Consider the following 26,756-nt stretch of genomic DNA (forward strand, 5'->3'; position numbering starts at 1 on the left):
TTAAGTCAAACGTCACTCATTGCAGCAGACACACCTCCTAGCTGAATGCAGATGTAATTAGCAACAGATGAGGTTCACGTACCATTGGCTCATGTCCACAGCAACAGAACTAGGTGCCTTCACCTGGCCAAGTTGACAACTGACTCTAACTACCACAGTTACTATATGACCCAGTTTCAATGTGTTGTGTCTCTGGGAATAGGGAGCCCAGAGGAGAGGGAGACAGCCAGGGGAACTGCAGATCAATGTAGCAGTTAAAATACACACAACATTTATCAATGAAGTTTGCCGTCTTATATGGGCACTGTTTGTGGTGTCTCCAAACAATGACAACAGTAACATCAAAGTTCACTCATCACAGATCACCATAAAAGATATAATAATAATGAAAAAGTTTGGAATATTGTGAGAATTACCAAAATGTGTCACAAAGACATGAAATGAGTACATGCTGTTTGAAAAATGCTGCTGATAAAATTACTTGATGAAGTATTGCCATAAACTTTCAATTTGTAAAAAATGCAATATCTGAGAAGCACAACAAAGTGAAGTATGCCTGAACAATCTGGCAGCCCTAAGCTATTTATTAGAGCCCTATTAAACTTTTATGATTACTTTTCCATTACAGCAAATAATTCTTTATTTTAAACTATCTTTGTGCACATTACTTTTCATGTATTTTTCCTTAGCAGAACCTGATTGATACAAGGAATCATGGGGATGGATGGGATTTTAAATGATAAGCTCCTTGAGCACATAATATATTAACTACTATGTAATTCACTGATTTAAAAGGCAACTTCAAATGAAATTAACAGATTATTTCACAGGAATCATTTTATGTGATTGTTTTCTTGCATTGTTTGTCCCCGGCTCATTAGTTGTGTAAATTACATTTAGAATCATCACCATGATCCATTATCAAACTTTTCCATTTCCCAAACAAAAACTCTGTACCAATTAAATATTAACTCCCTAATCCCTACCTCTGCTCATGCCCCTGACAATCAATATTCCAGTTTCTGACTGTATGAATTTGCTCATTCTAATTATTTCATTTCAGGGAGATTATAAATTATTTGCCCTGTTTTGTAGGGCTCATTTCAGGCAACACCATATCTTTAAGTTTCACCCATGTTGTCACATGTATCAAAAGTCATTAATTCATATGGGTGAATAATCTAGTCAAAGTACCTACCACATTTTGGTTACCATTCACCTGTTGATGGACACTAGGGTTTCCTTCATCCTTTACCAATTGTGAATAATGCTGCTATGGACATCAGGTTGCAAGTATCTGTGCAATTCTTTGAATATATGCCTAGAAATGGGATTTCCTTTCTGAAGGACTACCAAACTGTTTTCCACGGTGGCTGCACCATTTTACATTCCCAGTATCAATGAATGAAGGTTGCTATTTCTCCACATTCTCTTCGACATTTGTTATTTTCCCTTTTTTGAGAGAGAGAGAGATAATAGCTATTCTATAGGGTGTGAAGTAGTACCTTATTGTGTTTTTTGTTTGCATTTCCCTAATGGCTAATGATGCTGAAGCATTTTTTCATGTGCTTATTGTCCATTGTACATTTTCTTCAGAGAAATATCTGTTCCAGAGTTTTGCTCATTTTTAAATCGGGTTATTTGTTTTTTTGTTGTTGAGCTGTAGGATTTATTTTTGTAGTGTGGATATTAAACATTTTTTGCACAGGAGGTTCCCAAGTATTCTTTCCCATTCTATATGCTGCTTTTTTCAATTTTATGAGAAAGCCCTCTTATGCACAGAAGTTTTAATTTTGAGGAGTTCCATTTTTATACATTTTTTGTTGTTGCTTGCACTTTTAGTGTAAAGCCTAAGAAAGCATTGCCTAATATAAGGCCCTAGAAATGCTCTCTTTATTTTCTCCTAGGAGTTTTATAGTTTTGGTTCTTATGTTTAGATTCTTCATCCATTTTGAGTTCATATGTGATATAAGTTTGGGGTCCACTTCATTCTTTTACATACGGTTATCAGTTTTGCTAGCAACATTTATGGAGGAGACATTTTTCCTATTGAGTGGATCTGGTACAATCGTCAAAAATCAGCTGACCATGGACATGAGATTTGGGTATGGATTCTCAGTTCTATTCCATTGGTCTATGGCAGGTCACAGCAGATGAAACTCAGGCCCCCACACCCTCCTCACCCTGCAGCAATGGCTGAAACTCGTGGTCCACGGATTCATGACCCTTTCCCTTCCCCCTCCTCCTTACCACAACACATAATTCCTTTTGCCAAATGCTGCCCAGTGCATAAAAACACATTAAAGAAGGACTTATAGCACAATTCCACCAATAAGGAGCAAACAAGTTAGAATAAGCACAAAATGAAGGAAGCAAAAATACTAGCCAAAGGCAATGAGAAGAGTCGCCAAATGCAAAATTCAGGACCAATAAGGGACAGCAAACTTCAGAATATAAAAAGAGAAACACATCACAATGCAGGTGGACAGTTTCTTCAGGCTCTTGAAAAAAATGTTCCCTTACCCTCTTCCCCCTCTCCCGCTTCCTCTTATGCCTTCGTCCCTCCTCTTCCCCTTTCCTCCTTTACAATAAGCCCCTTTCAACCTCAGCTCACTGTGCGGTTATGAATGTTGGACCGAACCACCCCAATTTGTTCTAACATATGGTGCCAAAACCAGTTATGTCCTCACTCTCTCCATTGAGGCTTGAGCATCCCTTCTTTCCACCCGACACCGGTCCTCTCCTACTATGAAGTAAGACTCAGGAATTAGGTTGTGCTGGAATACTCTCACGGGGCATCTCGAAAGGGTCCACGGCAGTGTCCACGGCAGTTTGGGCTCAGGCGTACACAGCACCAAGTTCCTGTTCTAGGTCCCAGGGGCCCCTCTCTCTGGAGAGTTTTGTTTGGTGTTCCAGGAACACACCGCACCGTCCGGTCAGAGCTCTCTTCTCACAAATTTAAGTGCTTAGCTGGAACCTCCACAGGCTATAGTTCTTTTCCAGTGGATTCTGGGAATCTCTCTCTCTCTCTCTCTCTCTCTCTCTCTCTCTCTCTCTGACATGGGAACCCCCACCTTTGTTCTTCACACACACGGTTTATGCCCCTGAACTGTGACCTTAAAGAGTGTCCCCACCGAGTGTCCTTGTTCTTTCCCCACCTCCTCACTCTCTTTCTTTCCTGCCCATGGGAGCAACATAATCTATTCCCGCTAAAGACACTCCCTTGGGCTGTTGTGCCACCTAAAAAAAACTTAGATCTGCAAGGCAACATCAAACCAAAGAAACTTTCATTTTACTGTACGTTGGCTTGGCTCCAGTACCCTGTGAACAACCAGCATCATTGGCCTAAAAACGTTATTTTTGATCTTAAAATTCTTACTGACCTTCATAACTTCCTGTGGTTATCTGCAAAGTGGGATGAAGTACCCTATGCGCAAGCTTTCTACTGCGTGTTAAGCCCTCGCTGTTCTCTATGTACCAGATCCTCCCCCTCAATGAAAAACCAAAACCTCTCACTCCTTCTCCGGCTTCGGAAAAGCCGAGCCTCCCTACTCTTTCCCCCTTTTCTCCCCCTCCCACCAACTCCTTCAACCAGGCCAACCACCCCTCCCTATCTCCCTATGATACCCCCCAACCCTCCGCCCCACCCCTCAACCTTCCCCCTCCCCCAAGCCCTCTGTTTCTACCCACCTTCCTCCCCCCTTCCCCATTCTCCCCACCCCATACACAGTTCACAGTTGCATGGGACACTCCCGCCCCCTGCCCCCCCCCCCCCCCCCCCCCCCCCCCCCCCCCCCCGTCACCTCCGCTGCCTCACCTCTCCTTCCCCCTACCCCCCTTACTGCTGAACTCCCCACCTCCTCATCCTCACTAACCTCCCCCTCTGCTGTTATTTTCCCTTTTAGGGGAGTGGCAGGACATGAAGGCATTGTCAGGTTCACATTCCTTTTTCTCTCTCCCATCTTTCACAGATCAAGCAACGTTTAGGCTCTTTCTCTGCAGACCCTACTCGATACCATAAAAAATTTAAATATCTAACTCAAACTTATGACCTCACCTATTAGGATGCAGTTGTAATCCTTACTTCCTCTACCACTGGAGGGGAAAAATGCATTTAGGTGGCAGCTACCGCTCATGCAGACCAACTTTTTGCCACTAACCCCCAAACTTACCGGGCTCCACTGCAGTTCCCCCATCACCCCCTAATTGGAATTACCAACCCAATTCCCCTGACTTATTCAAGTTGTGCCATTTCCTCACTTGTCTTTTAGAAGGAATGAAAAAAGCAGAATTTAAGGCAGTCGATTATGACAAACTTTTAGAGCTTTCCCAGGGATCAGATGAAAATCCCTTGGCTTTTATGAGCTGCCTAACGGATTCAATTCTTGAATATACTGTTCTAGATCCAGCCTTACCTGAATAGCACCTTTTCCTACACACACACACAACGCAATCAGATTCAGACATTTGTAAAAAAAATTCAAAAGTTGGAGCAAGGACCCCAACACTGCAGGATAAACTCAACTGGGTTGCTTTCTGTGTTTTCAACAACAGGAGGAAAGGGAAACTAAAATCTCAACTCAGAAAACACTCAGACAGGAGCCACTATTTATTATTAGCCAATGCCCTGTGAGGATCCACCCATGCCTGGAGAGATGGAACAAACCGGAAACTAAGCCACCCCTGGGTCCCTTTCTCACTGTGGTCAGGAAGGACACTGGGCAGGAGCTTGCCTTAATCTCAAGCCACTTCCACAGCCTTGCCCTCTTTGTGTAAGACAGGACACTGGAAAGCTGACTGTCCTTCGGCCTATCACCGTGAGACTAGGCAGCCATCCTTGGCAAGTGGCCACTCCTCCGGATTCGAGATCTCAGACCTCCTTGTCCCAGACACAGAAGACTGCCAGGGCCTGGGCTCTTCAGCCCCAATTCTTCCCATCTCCATGACCAAGCCCTGCCACTGGCTTACCTTGTGGCAGGTAAGCCAGTCTCTTTTGTTGTTAATACAGGAGCCACATTTTCAGTCTTACCTGAGTTTTCAGGACCTCTAACCCCTTCCCTCATGTCTATAGTTGAAATTAATGGAGAAAGCACCCACCCACTGCAAGCCTAACCATAGCTTGCACTCCCCAAAACACTGCCTTTCCCCACTCATTCATAGTAGTGCCTGCATACTCAGTTCCCCTCTTAAAACAAGACATTCTAGCCAAACTAAACACCATGCTCACACTTCCCTTACTTAAAGCTAAGCCTCACGCCACCTGCAGTCCTGCTACTTACTTTCAGCCACAATCTTCTCCCAACCCCAATCTTAAATTCTTGATTAAGATTGCAGTTTCAAAAATAATTCACTAATGTGTTATAAATATTTGACATTATTCTGACAAGTTTGAGTTTAATGGTCATTGAATGTAATGAGATGTTTGCTTTAGAAATTTAACCATAAAGGATCTAAAGGATGTGATGAGATGTTTGCTTTAGAAATTAAACCATAAAGGATCTAAAGGATGTGGTTCTATTAAAAGGACAAAAAAAGGATAGTTTTGTCTTAAGATAAAATAAATACTTGTTACAGAATGAGGAAAAACTAGACAAAACCTAAATGGATATAATAAGTCAAAAAATGTTAGTGGAAAGGAAAATTATGGTCAAAATTGGGAAAATCTTATGGGCCCAACTAAAAAATGCTTTAAAGCTTTAATGTCAAATAGTATATTAATACAAAATTAAAATTTAGTTTTCTCTCTGTGCTGGTTTGAAAGGATGTATGTACCCTAGAAAAGCCATGTTTTAATCAAAATCCCAGTTCATAAAGTAGAATAATCCCTATTCAATGCTGTATGCTTAAAACTGTAATCAGATAATCTCCCAGGAGATGTGATTTAATCAACAGTCATTGTTAAACTGGATTAGGTGATGACATGTCTCCACTCATTTGGGTGGGTCTTGATAAGTTTCTGGAGTCCTATAAAAGAGGAAACATTTTGAAGAATGCAGGAGATTCGGAAAGAGCAGAGAATGCTGCAGCACCACAAAGCAAAGAGTCCACAGCCAGCGACTTTTGGAGATGAAGAAAGAAAATGCCTCACGGGGAGCTTCCATGAAATAGGAAGCCAGGAGAGAAAGCGAGCAGATGACACCATGCTCGTCATGTGCCCTTCCAGCCAATAGAGAAACTGTGACTGTGTTCACTGTGTGCCTTCTCACTTGGGAGTGAAACCCTGAACTTCATCGGCCTTCTTGAACCAACGTATCATTCCCTGGATTACTTTGACTGGACTTTTCTATAGATTTGTTCTAATTGAGACATTGTCTCAGCCTTAGAACTGTAAACTAGCAACTTATTAAATTCTCCTTTTTAAAAGCCATTCCATTTCTGGTATATTACATTCCGGCAGCTAGCAAACTAGAACACTCTCTGTTAAAATAACAAAATTTTCTTGGATTATTGGTTTATTTAAAAAAATTATAAAAGTTTTGTCTACCTACTAACTGGACAGGAATTAATACCCTGGTCTACATATCATCCAGAATCTCAATAGCTCCCACTAGCTAGTCCTTCCCTATCTCCCTTAATGTTAACCTAAGACCAAAACAAGATAGAATGCTTCTGCTTCTCTTAGCTACTCTAAGTGTCCTAACAGGAGTAGCCACTTGAGTCAGTGGTATAGTAACATCACAGATGCTCTCAAAAGAACTCCAAGATAGTATGAAAAAGCTTTCTGCCACTTTAATTAATGTGCAAAACCAAATTGGCTCACTTGTGGCATTAATAGTGCAAAAACAGGTGCAGGTTAAACCTATTAACAGCCAAAAAGGTTGGCCTTTGCCTACTTCTCAACAAGGAATGCTGCTTCTATGTCAATAAATCAGGAGTAATCTGGGGTGCAGAAAAAAAAAAACAACTTAAGAACTGGGCTATAAGGCTACAAGAACACAATTCTGACTTTTCATGGTATGGGATGCCATCTTGGCTCCCCTACCTACTTCTCCTTATAGGGCCACTTATCTTTTTTTTTTTTTTTAACTCACCTTAGCACCCTTGTTCTGTAAACTTGTTAATCAATTCTTTCACTGCACAGTCATTTCACTAACTCAAAAAACAGTTCATAACATATTAATCTTAAATCCTTTCAGGAACAACAAGTTAGGTTACCAAAGACTTGCAAGGCAAGAACCAGATAAAGCAGCCCCTGATGACCATCGCATCGATAATCATGCCTCCATCCCTGAAATCCCCTAATGTCACCCCCGTTCAGCATGAAGTAGTTAAGAGAGACAATTGGCACCCCACCTCGTCCCTTAAATCTATAATAAACAAAAGGCAGGAATGACAGGTCACAGGGGATGAAACTCAGGCCTCCACCCCCTCCTCACCCTGAACAAATGACCAAAACCTGTGGTCCACTAAAACTCGTGATCCTTTCCTTTCCCCTCCTCCATGCCACAACTCATAATGCCTCTTGCCAAATGCTACCCAGGGCAAAAAGCCACATCAAAGAAGGACTTATAGCACAACTCCACCAATAATGAGCAAACAGGTCAGAACAAACATAAAATGAAGGAAACAAAAATACTAGCTAAAGGCAACCAGACAAGTTGCCAAATGCAGAATTCAGGGCCAGTATGGGATGGTGAACTTCAGAGTAAAAAAAGAGAAAGACATCATAATGCAGGTGGACATTTTCTTCAGACTCTTGAAGAAAGTGTTCCTTTACCCTCTCTCCCCTCCCCTTTCCTCTTTCCCCCTCCCTACTTCGTAATAAACCTGTTTCAACCTCAACTCACTGCGTGGTTATGAGTGTTGGACCTAACCCCCTTCAATTTGTTCTACCAGTCTATGTGTCTGTCATTGCACCAGTACATTGCTTGTTGTCATTATTGTAGCTTTGTAGTAAGCTTCAAAATGGGAAGTGTGAGCCCTCCAAATTTCTTCTTTTTAAAGATGGTTATTGCTATTTAGGGCCCCTTACCCTTCCAACTAAATCTGATGATTGGCTTTTCAATTTATGCAAAGAAGGCTATCATAATTTTGATTACGATTATGTTAAATCTGTAAATGACTTTGGTCATAATTGGCACCTTAAGAATATTTAGTCTCACAATCTATAAACAAAGATTGTCTTTCTGTTTATTTAGGCCTTCTTTGATTTTTATAACAATTTATTGGTGTATAAATCCTTTACATCCTTTGTTAAATTTATTCATAGATATTTCATCCTTTCAGGTGCTATTATAAATTATTAATTTTACTTAATTACCTCTTCAGATTATTCTTTACTAGCGTAATGAAACATTACTGATCTTGTATCCTGACACTTTGATGAATTTATTTATTAGGTATAGAAACTTTGTTGTGGACTTTCCAAGATTTTCTATATAGAATCATGCCATCCTGAAGTAGGGAATGGTTTATTTCTTCCTTTTCAACTTGGATAACTAGAAACCCAATTTTTTTCTATTTCTTGCCAATTTGCTCTAGCTGGAACTTCCAGTGAAATTTTTAATAACAGTGGTAACAGTGAGCATTCTTATCTTATTCTTGATCTTGCAGAGAAACTTTTTCAGCATTTTACCATTGGCTATGACATAAACTGTAGGTTTTTCATATAAGCCCTTTAATTTGTTGAAAAATTTTCTTCTATTGTTAGCTTTCTAAGTGATTTTTTTTTTTAATGAAGCAGTGTGGGATTTTCTCTAATATCTTTTCTGTGTCAAATGATAATGTTTTACCTGCCTCTTTGTTCTATTAATGTGGTTTGTTACATATATTGATTTTGATCTGTTGCATTCTTGGTTCAAATCCCAGTTGATCATGATGTACAATTCTTCTAATGTGCTGTTGGATTCAACATGTTAGTATTTTATTAAAGGTATCTGTATCTATTTGAATAAGGCATATTAGTAGGTAATGGTCTTTTCTTGTGGTATTTTCATGTGGCGTTAATATTAGACTGTTGGGCTCATAGAATGAGTTAGGAAATATTCCCTCCTCTTTAATTATTGGTGTTAATTCTTCTTGGAATGTTTCCTTGTGAAACCATCTGGTCCTGGGTTTTATTTTTCTAATTCAATCTCTTTACTTGTTATTGGTCTGTTGAGATATATTTCTTCTTAAGTCAGTGTAGTTAGTTTGGGTGTTTCTAGGAATGCATCCTTTCATCTACGTTATCTAATTTGCCGGTATATTGTTCATCATATCCTCTTTTATATAATCTTTTTTTTTTCCTGTGACATTGGTAGTAATGACCTGCCTTTCCTTTCTAGATTTGCTTGTTTGCCTCCTTTTTCTTTTCTTCTTTGTCAGTCTAGCTAAAGGTTTGTTGATTTTATTGATCTTCTCAAAGAATCAACTTTTGGTTTGCTGATTCTCTCTATTGTTTTATTACCTTCCATTTTATTTATGTCTACTATATTCTTTATTTCTTTCCTTCCACTTATCTTGGGTTTAATTTTCTCTTCTTTTGCAGACACTACAGTTGTGAGGTTAGGGTTCTGATTTGAGATCTTTCTTCTATTTTAATGTAAGCCTGTATATTCTCTCTCAACACTGCCTTTTCTGCATTATTTAAGTTTTCTTATAATGTGTTGTAATTTTCATTTACTTTAAGATAATTCCTAATTTTCTTTGTGATTTTTTCTTTAACCCATTTGTTGTTTAATCATGTATTTTTAAAATAAATTTTCACCTATTTGTGAAATTTATTTATTTATAATATTCAATATAAAATTTATACATTTAAAAATATATTTGTAGCTTCATTCCATTGTCCTCTGAGAAGACACATTGTATAATATCAATATTTTTGAAATTTATTGAGACTTTTTTTATCTAACATTTGGTCTAACTGGAGGGTGAGACATGTGCACTAGGAAAAGAATGTGTATTCTGCTGTTATTGGGTGAAATGTTCTATATATGTCTATTAGGCCTAGTTTCCTTAGAGTATCAACCAAATTTTTAATTTTCTTATTCATGGTCTTCTAGATCAAATGGCTTCTAACATCTTTTCTCTTAAGTGGATAGTACATTTAACTACTTCATGCCAACTATGCTCAAAATAAAGAATGGAACAATATTAGATCAATAATTATTTACAGCTAGACATAAAAATTTATATGCAGTATTGGAAGAAATATTGGGAATCTCTAAATTTTGAAAGCCTGACAGGTTTGTGTAAAGTCAATTCTTCACCAGATAACTTCTTTTGAGACTCATGCATTTTCACATAATTTTATATATCTTGTGATTAATATTTTTGTTGGAAATGGTTTCACAAATTACCTTTTCTTAATTCCTAATAGAGTATGCAATTAATTTTTATGCCATTGATAATTTTATCATTATTTCCTTTACATTTTTACCATGTTTCTATTATATTTTTAAGGACAATTCTTTCTTAGAGTTTTTCATTATTTCATTATTTTCTTTACTAGCCTGATAATTAGATATTTTGGCACCATTTTTATAAAAGAAAATTTCATTTTTTCATATTATGTTACAAAGTTATTATATATGCCAAATGCATAACAGAGGGAGAAGAAAAAAAAGTAACTTGTCATGAGTTCAGTTGATCATTAGACCCACATGCTAGATAGACGATTCATTCTAAGTGAGCACATGTGATTCCAATTTAGGCCATAACAAAATTTCCATGTCATGATTCCTTTGAGGGACTACTAAATATTAAAACTGAGATTAACAGTAATAAAATATGAAGGATCTTTGTATTTTAAAGTGTATAGCATGTCAGTATGTGTTTTCTTTGGAAGGCAATTCTCAGAACCACTTTTAAATTTCCATAGAAAGGAGAGGACCTCCATCCTTCCAGAGAAGAAAACATTTCTTATGAATATATTTCCCATTGCTTATCACCATTTTTTTCCCAGAGGAAGAGTTAATTGTAAGGTTGTTGACATAAAAAGAGCAGTAGTTGCCTGGGAGCCTGAGTAGGGTGATTGCCTCCAAATTGGTTACGGGAATTTTTGAGAGCATGATTCTATTCTGTGGCGAAGGTTATAAGGGTGCATAAACTTTTCAATCATTAAAAAGATGTACCTTTAAAATGTGTCCATCAAATTATTTCACAATTATAAGTCAGAATGTTAATGAAAACCTATAAATCTATGAGTAGGTTCTGTGGCACTATGATAAACAAATGAGATATATTTATTGACTTTGTGGCAACCACGACCTTAAAATATGTATATAAATAAATTATAAAAAGTCTCATTTCTGAAGTCTCCTAGGAGGAAATTTAAAACTAAACAAATATGTGCAGATGGCAATTGTTTTAAATTGCACATAATAGCTAGCAAAAATCTGAAATTTTGATATTAGAAATTTAATTCTTTCAATTAATAAAACGAACATTTATAAGACATCTAAAGATCCTAGACCCTATTCTATTCCCTATAAATATCATAATGGAGAAAATATTTGTTCTCAGTGAGCCTCAGTTTCATGGTAGATACATAAATGAATGGTAAAGAAAGTTCCTGAAGAAAATTTACATATAAAAGTAAGAGCAAATAAATACTTGCGTGAAGACATGATAAACATTTTCATGGGAGTCTTAACATCTTCCTTTTCCTGAAGGATCCTAAAGGGCATGACTCACAGTTATGTATGAGGCTGCACAACTCACAACCAGTTTCAAATACAATCCCCACTATCAGAAGAATTGTTAGGAACAGAGTTGTTTTTGAGCACATAGTCATTCCATGATTAGCTCCATTTCACTTTGCTTTAATCCAAAGTACTGCCTTATTTATATCCAGCCTAAATATCACCTTCCTCATAAATCCTATACAACCTTATGCAATTCTTTAAGTGAGAACTTCATCTCCCCAAGCAATTTTTCTTTTGCCCAAGCAATACATTTTGAATAAATTTGAATTTTTGTTATACAGATTTCTGTAAATTATGATTTCCATTAAAAATTGGTGTTTTTACTGAGATTACTTGAGGACATTGCTCATTATGTTTATTGGAATTAAGGGAATCCCGAACAGATGATCATGTTTTCCATGCCCATTGAGCTCTATACCAGCCAGTCTGAGTCACTGTCACAAGTAGGTGAATGCATAAAAGATGCTGTGAGCTCTGTGAAAATGTTCATAGAGTTCTTGCCTCTGATTCAAGCTGAATTTATCTTGTTACCCTAGGATTTATCATTTTTAGATCTCTGGTCCACAAATCTGAGTATTTGTGATTTGTAGAGCAAAAATAAACTGTAATAGAGATTTTATTTCCATGATAAACTACAACTTTCCCATTCTACCACATTCTTTTGATTTTATTAACCAAGTACCAGAATTTCTTAACTGTTGTTTGTTTTGTGGCCTTGGGTTGAATATCACGGGAACATCTCTTTAGAGGTTAGATTGTGACACAGATTGTGACTAAGTAACTTTCTGGCTTGATTCAGAGGTTTAACAGTTATGGAGGCAACAAACTTTGTCTGGGTTCCTTAAAATTAATTGAGACTCTGTCTTGGGTGTCCAGAGAAAAATCACAGGTCACTCTGTGTAACATGGAAGGAACATTTCAATATTTTGTGGGCTAATATTTTCTGAGCTATTAGACACTAGACCATACACTCTGGATAATAATAAGCAAGAGTCCAAGACACTATTTCACAAGTATCAGGAGATAGCTTTAATGGTATTTTATGGGCAAGTGCATGCGTTAAAAGTGATTCTCACTGTCTAAGGTACAGTTTCCTTGTAGTGGAAGGTCTGCATCCAAGATATTTTCTAACTATAATCCATATTATTGTAACTATCTTGCTAAATGGCATAGTTTCACTGAGGATTGTTTAGAATTTCAGATGCCCATCTGGGAACCTTGAACTTTTTCAATATAATAGAAAATCTCGTAAGAGCCTTAGAAATGAAGGGTAAGAAAATATCAAATAATAAATATCTGGCCTTTCTAGATTATAATGGTAAGAACTCAAAGTGATATTCAGAATATGATACCTTTCACAAAGTTTGACTGGGGCAAAGGTCAAAGGGAAACAATACAAAAAAAACATAAAACTACTTTTCTAATCATCTGAAACATGTCTTTTTAGTACCCCAAGTTCTATATCCTAATTTAACTTTGCCATTTAATTTTATGGCGTCTGTCCCTCCTTTCTCTTCCTTTCCTAAATTCTTAAAGGAATTTAGTACTCTTTTCTTAAGCTCTTCACCAAAGTCTACCATTTTGTAGCTGGCTTCAGGAGACTTTCAAGAAATATTCTAAAGTAACTCCAGTATCTGATGTAAAATAATTGCTGTTCTCTGTTTTGAAAAATGGACTAAAACCAGAAAAATACATTTAATAAAAAAATCAAATTTATTTAATTTAATTTTTTTTTAATTGTAAATGGGATTTGCAGACTTGGATGATCTCTTACATGAGGGTGCACCCATTTTCAGAGTTCTTTGGAAAACTGACAAGCTGAGGACCAAAACACACTTAGGGTCTTGCAGCAAAAACAACGAGACTCTGAATTAGAAACAAACAAACAAAAACCAAAGTATCATTCTCTTATTAGCAACATCCTACTACTAAGAATATTTGTAAATATTACAAGGGAAAAAGGCCTTCGGAAGGGCCAATATCCCATATTAGCAAACGGAATACCAATACGATTATCAAATAAAAAAGTTACAGTGGCCCAAACCTTCCAAATAATAATGCTGTAAGAGAGAACCTAGCATGCAAATCCTTGCTGCCCTACCCTTGAACTCTCAAGGAGAACTAAATTAAATTTAAATGTATATAGAAAGTGATTAGATTTCCCCATAGAAATGATGTCACTATCTTATCTATAAACCTCATTATTATAGAGCAGCAAAACCCTCAAAGCACTAAAACTCTTTGGGTGGTGTGAATTTTTAACAACCTCAAATCCTCCCCCATATTTCTGTACCTATCAGCCTGGGACCATAATAGCAGAATACATCTCCCTTCTATTTAATTTGTATATTGAACGGTCAATAAAATAATTTTCAGAAGAATTTGTAGAGGACCATAGAATTCTGCTCTTGACTAATAATAAATTAGATATTGGTCTGCTTATCATAAATATGATACAGGAAGAAATTGTTAGGTGCAGTTCTGAAATCTTTATGGTCAAAAGATGTTATTGAAATAGATAGAGCACCAAGAACTGAACTTATAAGAGTTCAAGTGGATCCTTTGAAACCATTTTCAAAGCTTCCTTAATATCCTCTTAAGGATGAAACTGAAGAGAATCTCAGCCCTCCTGTGACTGACCCTGATAGAGAAGCATAAATCATCTTTTTCACTTCTTATTGCAACTTTCCTCACAGGTGTATGGTAAACAAACAAACAAAAAAGAAACAGCAAAGATATAGAACAGTTTTAAATTTGCAATCATTTTAATACCTCCCTTTATGGTAGTGTCTAGTCCAAACACCATTCTTGCTTCTATCTTTCCAGAAGCAAAATTCTTTTATGTGACAGTTGTTTAGCAGTTTTTATGTCCCAATAGAATACATAGAGTCTATATTTGCTTGCCTTTACCCAGGAGAACTTACAGCACAATTGCACAGTAAGTGTTAGGCTTTACAGAGGCTTAATCATACTTCTCTCAGTTTTGAATCAGGACTCCAATGAGAAAAAAATATTCCTTCTTGATCTTTATTAATCCAATATATAGATGATTTCTTTCTGTGTTCCATTGATTTAGTTATTTCCATATCAAGCTCTCTCCTCTCTCTGTGAAAAAAGAGATAGGTACATAGATAGGTATAGCTTTGTATGTAGATCTTATATTTACAAGAAGTTATAACTTGTAAGAAAGTCACAGAAACATATATATGTATATATGTATAAACACACACATACACACACATATATAGTTATGCATTCTGGGAACTGAATTGTCTAGGAAGGAGCATAATGTTTCTAAAACTATAAAGCTTCAGTTCATTACCTTGGTAATGATTTGTCAAATGAAGATGGTACATTAGGTAAGGAAAGATTGTTGGCCATCAAAAATTATCCAAAACAAATTACAAAAAGAGACTGATGATATTTCTTGGACTGATTGGGTATTACAAAAAATAAGTTCCCAATTCTTCAAAAATCATAAGACCTTATATGACAGTATTGTCTATGGTTTCTCTGCTTAATTATAATATGCCATGAGTATTGAGACCCTCAACTTTAGTTTGCAAAAGCAGAATTTGCTTGCTTTACAATTTTTAAGCACAACAGCAGTTATAGAACAGTTATCCAGCAGCTAACATCTGATTGTTTTTCTTTTTCTCTTTTTTCTCCCTGTGAGACATCGATCTTTATGTCTGACTCTTGACCTCAAATTTAGTAAGTGATTTTCTTACATTTGAGGTGGTTTTGAATAGGACTATTTTATGTCATTAACCTTGATGTGCTACAGATTTCCATAGCAAATATAATCACAATATAGGCAAGACTTATCACTGAGAAAAATGATAGTTGAGTTTTCAGAATAGGGGTTTCCTCTGGATCTTTAAGAAATAATGAGATACTTATAATTTTACTACACATTTTCCTCTAAATTATGTTGTCATTGAAAATATTTTCTAATTTACATTAAAATGATTTTCCTAGAAATTCTATATGTATTATATTAAAAATATAATATTAATAATAATGCTGATAAAAATAAGTATGAACTCTAAGCATGTAAACTGGAGCTGAGGTAATTTATCCATAGCTTTTCAGATTTCTTTTCTGTTACTGTGACTATTTTAATGAATGAAAAAATCAAAAAGAAAAAAATATAAAATTAAAATATTTTGTCTTCTTAAAGTATGAAATAAGTTTTCAATCCTTTTCCCTATCAAATCCTATCAGCTTGTCAGAGGTATACGATTTTTCTGAATTAGTTCCCTATATATCAAATATATTCACATTTACATATAAACACATGTATACATATATGAAATCTTCATTCAGAATGTATTAACTAATTTAAATTACATCATTTAGAACTTTCAATGCCAAAAGTTGCTCATGTTATTCCTTTGTAAACCTTTTACATTTATTAAATTTGAATTTTATTTCTAGCTCTGTCTTTACTAAATTTTTGGTTTCTTACCTCAATCTCTTCCCTTTCTCTACTTTTCTTTCACTTGTCATGCTTTTCAAGCACTAATGTACTTTCCAATATGCTTTCTCTTGTTTAGACCCATCTTTTAAAGTCTCTCTCTCATCTTGGTCAATTCAACCATTTATTATAATTCACAATTTTTGCTTTTATATTTATTAGTTTATTGCCTTATGATTTATTTTTTCTTGTTGCTTCTTACATTTGAATCAGTGAATTTATTTAAATTTTCTTGTTTTACAATAAAAGTTCTTTTTAACAATAAAATGATAGGTTTTACACTATTCATAAATTTTATTTGAAGCTCTTTAATTTTGAACTCTCACTTTGTAACTTTTAATTTTCATTTTCCCATTCACCTAGGAATTATTTGGAATAATGATGTAAAATTTTTAAATCCATCTTTAAACTGAACTTCACCTCTGGATTTATTACATTTTGGTCAGAGTGTGCTCTCCAACATATCTATTTTGGAATTTATTAAATATGTCTTTGTGACAGTGTATTATCTTTCATAATGTACTCCCTGCTAGGCCGAGTCAGGCAAAAACCATGTTGCTAAAGTTAGTCTACTAAAGGTGAAACACACAACTCATTTTTCATAGTGCTTTAAATTGGGCCACTTAGAAATTTTTGTGTAAATATGATAAATTTGAGAAACAAGAGATGATGTCTTATAAATGTCCATTCCCTTTTGTGCGAATAGTATTTTCAGGAATTAGGTTGCACATCTAAAGAAATAGCTCTGCTGTGATTATTGCTGAAAGGATAATCTTTTCTCTCTCCCACTTCCTGTTTTTGAAGTATCCTTCATCAGAAAGGGACTTACTACTAATAATACTATTGATCTTGCTTGCTTTTTCTTTTTTTTTTTGGTGAATAAAAACAGTGATAATTAAGTTTGAGTCATTCATCATCTCCCTTTATGTATGGCACTTCTCAAGCACACCATTGCTGGCTAACCACATAATGCCAGAGGACAGAAATTCCTGACATCATGTAACCACTCATTAGCATGAACAGCTGGAGCCTGAAATGGACTGCACTATAGGGACTAATTACCTGAAAAGTTCTAAATAGCAAACACCTACCAGAATCTTTGTCACAGAAAGCAAAGCTCCATTAAGCCATGTATAAAGCTACTGTATGCCTAAGACTAATAATATTTATCTGAAATTTAAATGTTTTAGTCTCTTCATTGTCATGGTGTTGTGTGACATTTTTCCAATTGCTTCAGTCACTCTGTCTTACCCTGTGGTATTATGCGCTTAACTTGGCTGATGCATTTGACCGGGCAGATCCCAGGGATATGTGCCAGTAGAGATCTCGGAGTAGCACACGTTCTTCTCATCACTGCTGTTGAGACGCACATGACATCCATTTTAATATATTTGACTAGGAGATAATTAAACATTTGTCAGCCATGTTTGAACAGGAGTTCTGAGGCCAGTGTCCCTGGGTTCCAGAGGATCTATGGAGCCCCTGAAATTATAGGCAATATTTTGCGTGTATGTACACAAATGCATTTGTTTTTTCAGAGGGAGTAGATTCTCTTGGGTTGTTGTATACCTTGCAAAGTATTAAGAATCCCGAAAGTATTACCACCATTTACCCTTCCCCACCAACAAATATTAAGGACCACTTATCTAGCTGTTTCTTATACATTAGAATTTGGGAAAAAATATCTGCACTGTCAAAAAGTCAGATGTGGCACATATTCCTCAATTGGGGGGGAGGGTTAGGCTCACATCACGGAAAGAAAAGACAGGCAGAGCTTATTATCATGTAAAGCAGGAATTATCAACACAGGTCAATGTGCCAGTGGAAAATTATTTAATCACCTGTGAAAACATGAGAAAAAATACAGTGCTCTCTGCTCTTAGGATTGCCCTTTAGTCTGAGAAAAAAATTTTCTTTATATATAGGGCTCAAACTCTGGTTTCTTTTATTGAATGATAGTAAGAATAGTAGTGTGAATCATTGCTTGTTTGTTTTTGTAATCTTACTTAATAAAAATCTAAAGACAGATAGACTGTATCAACATTTTCTTCTCTCTCTCTTTTTATAGAAATTGTAGGTTAACCAGAAATCATACAAAAAATGTAGGATTTCCATGTACCACCCTATTAGCAACACCTGGTGTTGGTGTGGTACATTTGTTAAATTGAAGAAAGCAAATTTTTATTAATTATACTATTAACAATTATCCATGGTTTAACTCAGGGTACACTATTTGTATAGACATTTTAAAAATATTTCATTCTATTACCACATATACAACCTAACATTTCTCCATTTATCCACATTCAGATATGTATTTCAGTGCTGTTAACTAGGTTCACAATGTTTTGCCTTTTCCCTTTTATAAAGCTCTGAAAAGAGGGCATGGGTGGTTCAAGGGTAGAATGCTCACATTCCATGTGGGAGACCAGTTTTGATTCTCAGACCATGTACCCCCAAAAAAGCTATGAAACCTAAACTTGAGAACTACACTCAATTTTCTTTTCACCCAAAGCATAGCCTGATTAAAAGCTGTTTACAATAGAAGCACCTTAAGTTCAAAGACACAAGTAGGGTGAAAGTGAGAGGATTGAAAAAAGTTATACCATGTAAGTAATATCAAAGAGAGCTAGGATAGCTATTAATTTCAGATAAAATAAGACTTTAAGTGAAAAACTAATGCTAGGGACAAAGATAGTCATTACTTACTGTTCTAGTTTGCTAGCTGCCGGAATACAACACACCAGAGACAGACTGACTTTTAATAAAAAGGAATTTATTTTGTTAGTTCTTCAGAAGAAATGCAGCTAACTTTCCACTGAGGTTCTTTCTTATGTGGGAAGGCACAGGGTGATCTCTGCTGGCCTTCTCTCCAGACCTCTGGGTTCCAACAACTTTCCCCGGGGTGATTCCTTTCTGCATCTCCAAAGGCCTGGGCTGAGCTGCGAGTGCTAAGATGAGGTATGCTGAGCTGCTTGGGCTGTGCTACATTGAGTGCTCTCATTTAAGCACCAGCCAATTAAGTCAAACATCATTCATTGCAGCAGGCACACCTCCTAGCCAACTGCAGATGTAATCAGCAACAGATGAGATTCATGTATCATTGACTCCTGTCCACAGCAACAGAACTAGGTGCCTTCACCTGGCCATGTTGACACCTGAATGTAACTACCACACTTACTGATAAATGGATCATTTCAACAACAAAAAAATAACAATTATAAATATATATTCACCTAAAAATAGAGCCCCCAAATATATGAAGTAAATCCTGGTAAATTTGGAGAGAGAAATAGGTGGCTCTACATTAACAGCAGGAGACAGTAATATGCAACTCTCAATAATTGAGAAAACATCTAGACAGAAGATTAAGAAGTAAATAGACGACTTGAATAATACAATAAATCAATTAGACCTAACAGACAGATATAGAACTTGTCACCCAAAAGAAACATAATACAATTCTTCTCAAGTGCACATAGATCATTCTCTATAATAGACCATGTACTAGACACAAAATAGGCTTCAATAAATCGAAAAATATTGGAATTATGCAATGTATTTTCTTTGGCCACAATGGAATAAAACCAAAAATCAATAATAGAGGGAGAAATGGAGAATACACAAATATGTGACAATTAAAAAGCCAACTATTGAGCAACCAATAGATCAATGAAGAACTCACAAAGGAAATTAGAAAATATCTTGAAGTGAATGAAAATTAAAATACAACATAACAAAACTCATGGGATGAACTTCTGGGAAGATGGCTGACTAGAGCAGCTTGAGATTGGCCCTGCTCCACAGAAAGGTTGGAGAAGGGATAGGGAGTGCGACTGGGGCAGCAATTTGGGAGTGCAGGTGACCTGGGAGAGCCTTCTGCACCACATGTGGCAGCCCTGGTTGCAGAGGCTGAGGAACTGAGAGGCAAAAGGCTGAAGCCTGGTGTGGAGGTGCAGAGTGGCAGAGCCTGCAGGAGTGCATGGATGGGGGTACACAGGACTGGGAAGTAAGTCAGGCCATGTTCCTTGGGCATGCTACACTCACTGGCACAGCCCCATGACTGACAACTCATCCCACACTCCACACACCTGAACCCCCTCACCCGCTCCCATTCCCCGAGCTCCGAGTGCCCCCACCACCGGCCCCCAGTGCATGTGCCTGCCCCACACCCCCACCCCAAGTGCAAGCCAACCCACCTTTCCTTCATCCCTCCCAAGTACTACCTCCCACTCCCTGTTTCCTGCAGGCTGTTACCAGCTCATGGAGGTTGCGGCACTAACTTCCAAAACTAGGCTCACCCGCCCATGGTGTCGCACAGTCTCACACTGCCCTCTCTGAGCTCAGCGCATCTGTTTATGGCACTCCCAGGCCCACATATGCACATGGGACCCCCAGTCATATCATTCAGCTCTGGAAACTGCACATTGCAGCAGTCCTAGAACCGCGCATGTGCACAACCCTGAGCCTCAGTTACCAGCTCTGAGAAAGTGCTGACCTGCACAGCCAGGTCACATCTACTTCCAATCTATGAAGGCCTTACGCTGACCTGCTGTCACAGCACTACGCATGTACACAAAGGGCCCCATGCCTTAGACCACCGCACACCAGGATTACATCCCCCAGACCGGTGCACCACACAGCTACATCCTCCTTGGCCACTGGGAGCCCACATTCACAAGCACCAGTGTAACATCCCCAACCTGCACCCATACCTGTCCTGAAACAAGTCACTGTACTGAGTGCTCCACCTCGTGCCCTGCTCCCTGCTGTACAACCATTCCCGCTAACACAAGGTTTTAGACTACTGAAAGAAATCAACTCCCAAAGTAAATCAATCAAGATATCTACATGTGAGAAGATAACAGATGATCACTAAGCATATCACAATGCAGACAGATATAGCCCTGCCTAATGACCTAATTAAAACACCTGAGGATACACAGATGTTGGAACAACTAATCAACAATGTTCATACAACTCTACTTAATAAAATAAGTGGGATAGCATATGACATAAAGGAGATCAAGAAGACAGTAGAAGAGCACAAAGAGGAATTTGAAAGAATAAATAGAAAAATAGCAGAAATGACAGAGATTAAAGAGTCTGTTGACCAAATACTAGAGGCACACAACACCAGATATGAAGAGACAGAAGAAAGAATAAGTGATATAGGGGACAGGATAACTAACTTCGAAGACTCAAAACAGTAAATGGCAAAAAAGATGGAAAAAATTCAATGGGAACGCAGGGAAATGATGGACAAAACAAGGCACACAAATTTAAGAATCATTGGTGTCTCAGAAGGAGAAGGGAGGAATAAAGAGCTAGGAAGAGTAGTTGAGGATATAATGGGGGAAAACTTCCCAACCCTCATAAAAGACATAAGTATACAAGTCAAAGAAACCCAAAGAACTCCAAACAAAATAAATCCAAATAGGTCTTCCCCAAGGCAGTCTGTCAAATGTTGAAGAGAAGCAGAAAATCCTGAAAGTGGCAAGAGAAAAACAATCTACTACATACAAGGGAAATCAAATAAGACTGCGTTCAGACTACTCAACTAGCACCCTGGAGGTGAGAGGGCAGTGGTATGATATATTCAAGATCCTAAAAGAGAAAGACTTTCAGCAAAGAATTCTGTACCCAGCCAAATTGTCCTTTAAAATTGAGGGGGAAATTAAAGCTTTCACAGACAAAGAAGTCCTGAAAGAATTTGTCAGCAAAAGACTGGCTCCACAAAAAATACTAAAAAGGAGTTCTGCCAGCTGAAAACAAAAGACAAGAGAGGGAGGTCTGGAAGAGGGTGCAGAATTGAAGAGTACCACTAAGGATAACTTAAAGAATACAAAGAGTAAGAGGGAAAAGAATGTATAGATCTGACAAATAAAATAAAAATATATAAGATGGTGGAATCAAGCAATGCCTTTTCAGTAATAACTTTGAATGTTAACAGACTAAATTTACCAATTAAAAGATACAGATTTGCAGAATGGATTAAGAAACATAATCCAGCAATGCTGTTTATAAGAGACTCATCTTAGACACAAGAATACAAATAGACTGAAAGTGAAAGGATGGAAAAAAATCTTCCATGCAAGTTGTAACCAAAAGAAAGCAGAAGGAGTTATACTAATATCAGACAAAATAGACTTTAAGTGTAAAGACACCATATAATACAAAGAAGGACACTATATACTAATTAAAGGATCATTTCACAAAGAAGATACAACAATCATAAATGTTTATGCTCCCAATCAAGGAGCTCCAAAGTACATGAGACAGAGCTTGGCAAAACTGAAGGAAGTGATAGATGTGTCAACGATAATAGTAGAAGACTTCAATACAAGGAAATAGAGAAGTTAAATAATTTGATAAATGAATTAGACCTAAAAGACATATATATAGGTCATTACACCCCAAAGCACAAGGTTATACATTCTTCTCTAGTGCTCATGTAACATTTTCCAGGATAGATCATATGCTGGAGCACAAGACAGGTCTTTATAAATTTTAACATATTGAAATTATTCAAAGCACTTTCTCTTATCACAATAGGATGAAGCTGGATCTCAATAATCACAAAGAATGAGAACATTCACGAATATATGGAGATTAAATAATACACTCTTAAACAACCAGTAGGTCAAAGAAGAAAGTGCTAGAGAAATCAGCAGTTATCTGGAGATGAATGAAAATGAGAATCCAACTTATCAGAACTTATGGGATGCAGCAAAGGCTGTGCTGAGAGGGAAATTTATTGCCTTAAATGCATATATTAAAAAACAAGAAGGAGCAAAAATCGAGGACTTAACAGTGCACCTGGAGGAACTTGAGAAAGAACAGCAAACTAACCCCAAAGCAAATAAAAGAAGAGAAATAACAAAGATTAAATCAGAGATAAATGAATGGGAGAACAATAGAAATAATCAATAAAACTTAAAGTTGGTTCTTTGAGAAAATTCATAAAATTGATGGGCCACTAGCAAGATTGACAAAGAAAAAAAAGAGAGGATGCAAATAAGCAAAATCAGAAATGAGAAGCGGTGCATTACCACAAACCCTTAAGAAATAAGAGAAATCATACAAGAATACTATGAACAACTATATGCTAACAAACAAGACAACTTAGATGAAATGTACAAATTCTGGACACACAGACAAGCTGCACTGACTCAGGAAGAAATAGAAGATCTCAACAAACCAATCATAAGTAAAGAGATACAAACAGTTATGAAAATCTTCTTACAAAGAAAAGCCCAGGGCCAGATGGCTTCACAGGAATTTTATCAAACATTCTGGAAAGAACTAATACCAATTCTACTCAATTTTCCAAACAATTGAGGAAAAAGGAACTCTAAGTCATTTTATGAAACTAATATCATTTTAATACCAAAACCAGGTAAAGATGCTATAAGAAAGGAAAACTAAAGGCCAATTTCCCTAATGAACACAGATGCAAAAATTCTCAATAAAAGTACAGCAAGTCGAATCCAACAGTACTTTAAAAGAATTATGCACATGACCAAGTGGGGTTTGTACTAGAAATGCAAGGATGGTTCGATGCAAGAAAATCAACTAATGTAATGCAGCACGTTAACAAATCAAAAGGGAAAAGTCACACGATCGTCTCGATTGATGCTAAAAGAGCATTCAACAAAATTCAGCATCCTTTTTTGATAAGAACACCCCAGAAGATAGGAATCAAAGGTAACTATCTCAATATGATAAAGGAAATATGTGAAAAACCGATATCCAGCATTGTACTCAATGGGGAGAGACTAAAATCCTTCCCCTTAAGATCAGGTACAAGACAAGGATGCCCACTGTCACCACCATTATTCAAAATTGTACTAGAAGTTCTAGCTAGAGCAATCAGGCAGGACAAAGAAATGAAAGGCATCCAAATTGGAAAGGAAGAAGTAAATCTCTCATTATTTGCAGATGATGTGATACTATATTTGGAAGATCCTGAGAAATCTACAGCAAAGTTACTTGAGCTAATAAACAAATTCAGCAAGGTGGCGGGATATAAAATTAATGTGCAAAAATCAGTAACATTTCTATACACAAGCAATGAGCTAGCTGAGGAGTTAGTTAAGGAAAAAAGGCATTCAAAATAGCAACTAAAAAATCAAATACTTAGGAATGAAGCTAACTAGGGATGTAAAGGAAAACCTCATAAGATTGCTAAAAGAAACCAAAGGAGATCTAAATAAGTGGAAAGACATTCCCTGCTCATGGATAGGAAGGCTAAATATAGGTAAGATATCAATTCTCCTCAAATTGATCTACAAATTCGACACAGTACCAATCAAAATTCTAACAACCTACTTTGAAGATTTGGAAAAACTACCAAATTCATCTGGAAGGGAAAGAGACCCCAAATAGCTAAAAGAATCCTAAAAAAAGAACATAGTGGGAGGATTAACACTCTCTGACTTTAAAACCTATTATAAAGCCACAGTGGTCAAAACAGCATGGTACTGGCACAAAGATCAAAGCATTGACAAATGGAATCGAATTGAGAGTGCAGAAATAGACCACCAAATCTATGGACAACTGATTTTTGACAAGGCCCCCAAATCCTCTGAACTGGGACAAGTCTTTTCAATAATTGGGCATGGAAGAACTGGATATCAATAGCCAAGAGAATGAAAGAAGACCTCTATCTTACACCCTACACAAAAATTAACTCTAAGTGGATCAAACAGCTAAATGTAAGAACGAGCACTATAAAACTTCTGGAAGAAAATGTAAGGAAACATATTCAAGACTTAGTAATAGGAGGTAGCTTCCTAAACTTTACACCCAAAGCACAAGCAACAAAAGAAAAAGTAGATAAATGGGGACTCCTCAAAATCAAATGTTTCTGTACCTCAAAAGACTTTGTCAAAAAGGTGATGAAGCAGCCAACTCAATGGGAGAAAATATTTGGAAATCCCATACCAGACAAAGGTTAGATTTCCTGTACATACAAACAAATCGTACAACTCAATAACAATAGAACAAACAATCTAAATATAAAATGGGCTAAAGATATGAATGGACATTTTTCTGAAGAGCAAATACAGGTGACTCAAAAGTACATGAAGAGATGCTCATTTTCACTGGCTATAAAGGAAATGCAGGTCAAGACTACAATGAGATACTACTTCACATCTATAAGAATGTTGGGTATTATACAATCAGGAAAGTATAAATGTTGGTGAGGATGTTGAGAAACTGGGACATGTATGCATTGCTGGTGGGAATGTACAATGGTGCAGCCACTATGGAAGACTGTTTGGTGGGTCCTTAGGAAACTAAATATCGAGTTGTCCTATGACCCAGTAACAGCACTAGTTGGTATATACCCAGAAGAACTGAAAGCAATGACACAAGCAGACATTTGCACACCGATGTTCATAGCAACATTATTCACAGTCGCCAAAAGATGGATACAAACCAAATGTCCATCAACAGAAAAATGGATCAATAAATTGTGGTCTATACATACAATGGAATATTATGCAGCAGTAAGACAAAATGACATCCTGAAGCACATGACAAGATGGATGAATCTTGAGGACCAAATGCTGAGTGAAATTATCCAGACACAAATGGACAAATACTGTATGATTCCATGTTTATGATCAGCTAATGGTATAATCAGAGACTTGTAATACAGACTACAAGGACATAGAGATACATAGAAGCTAGAGATGGGTGTACTGTTAGCTAATGAGGTTGAACTCCAATGTAAGGGAATAGATAGGAGTGAAGGTGATTCTCTAGTGTGTCTAGAAGTAGTATTACCATATTGAAGATGAACAAGAATGAAAGGGGTTGTATAGACCTACATGTCCCACTGACTCACACTAGAAATATGAGTAAGAATAACTTAAAAGATATGCTTTTTGTATAGAGTGTTTAAGTCCAGGGTACAGGCAGAAAACTGCTATTGCATGCTATGAGTTATGTTCAAAAGGAAACCATCAGCAGTACCACAGTAACATCAGAGGCAAATAATGGGGTGAAGGACAAGAGTTAAGAGGAGATTTAGATTTCCTATTTGGTGAGGATGTGTTTATTGGTTTTCTGTCTCTTGGGAACAATGAAATTATCTAAAATTGAGAATGTTGATGGAATGTGGACTTTGGGCCCTCTATATGATGCCCAATGAATGCAGGTGGCTGAATGATGCACTGATGGAGAAGTAGAATGGCGAACAATGGTGTATACTTATGAACGAAGGCTGTGCAGCTACAAAATGGAACAATGTCATGAGGCATGCAACGATGTGAATGAATATGTGGGACATTTGTTGAGACAAAATAAGCCAAAAACAAAAAAAACAACAATGGTATGGTCACCTTTAGAAAATACTTCTAAGAAAACAGAGGCCTAGATTGCAAGCTTTTAGAGCAGACACATTAAATCCAGAGTGGCGATTATTATTTCTAGATTTTGAGAGGCTGTTTTATATATATGATCTGATATTTAGAGATAAGAAAGAAGCTGAACAGGTTGGGTTTAAAGTAATTCAGAACATAGGGGTATGGAAGACAGTGTCTATATTTTAGAATCACACATACTCTTAGAGACCAATGGAAGAAAGGCTTATTTAATCTGGAACTAAAATTTTCTGTAATGCATAATTTAATTCA

At 36.8% G+C, this 26,756-nt stretch overlaps 1 long non-coding RNA gene across 1 annotated transcript in view; it reads right to left on the reverse strand.

Annotated features, from left to right (window-relative positions):
* Positions 1-14,395: 14,395 nt before the first annotated feature.
* The window catches only part of LOC143676439 (uncharacterized), a 32,903-nt gene continuing 20,542 nt past the window's right edge, over positions 14,396-26,756 (reverse strand). Inside the window, exons 4-5 of the long non-coding RNA XR_013172083.1 lie at positions 17,362-17,505; positions 14,396-14,735 (exon numbers count right to left, since the gene is read on the reverse strand). This is a non-coding gene — a long non-coding RNA (uncharacterized LOC143676439). The remainder of the gene's footprint in view (positions 14,736-17,361; positions 17,506-26,756) is intronic.

The sequence above is a fragment of the Tamandua tetradactyla genome, chromosome 3, assembly GCF_023851605.1.
Source record: "Tamandua tetradactyla isolate mTamTet1 chromosome 3, mTamTet1.pri, whole genome shotgun sequence".
Taxonomy (NCBI): domain Eukaryota; kingdom Metazoa; phylum Chordata; class Mammalia; order Pilosa; family Myrmecophagidae; genus Tamandua; species Tamandua tetradactyla.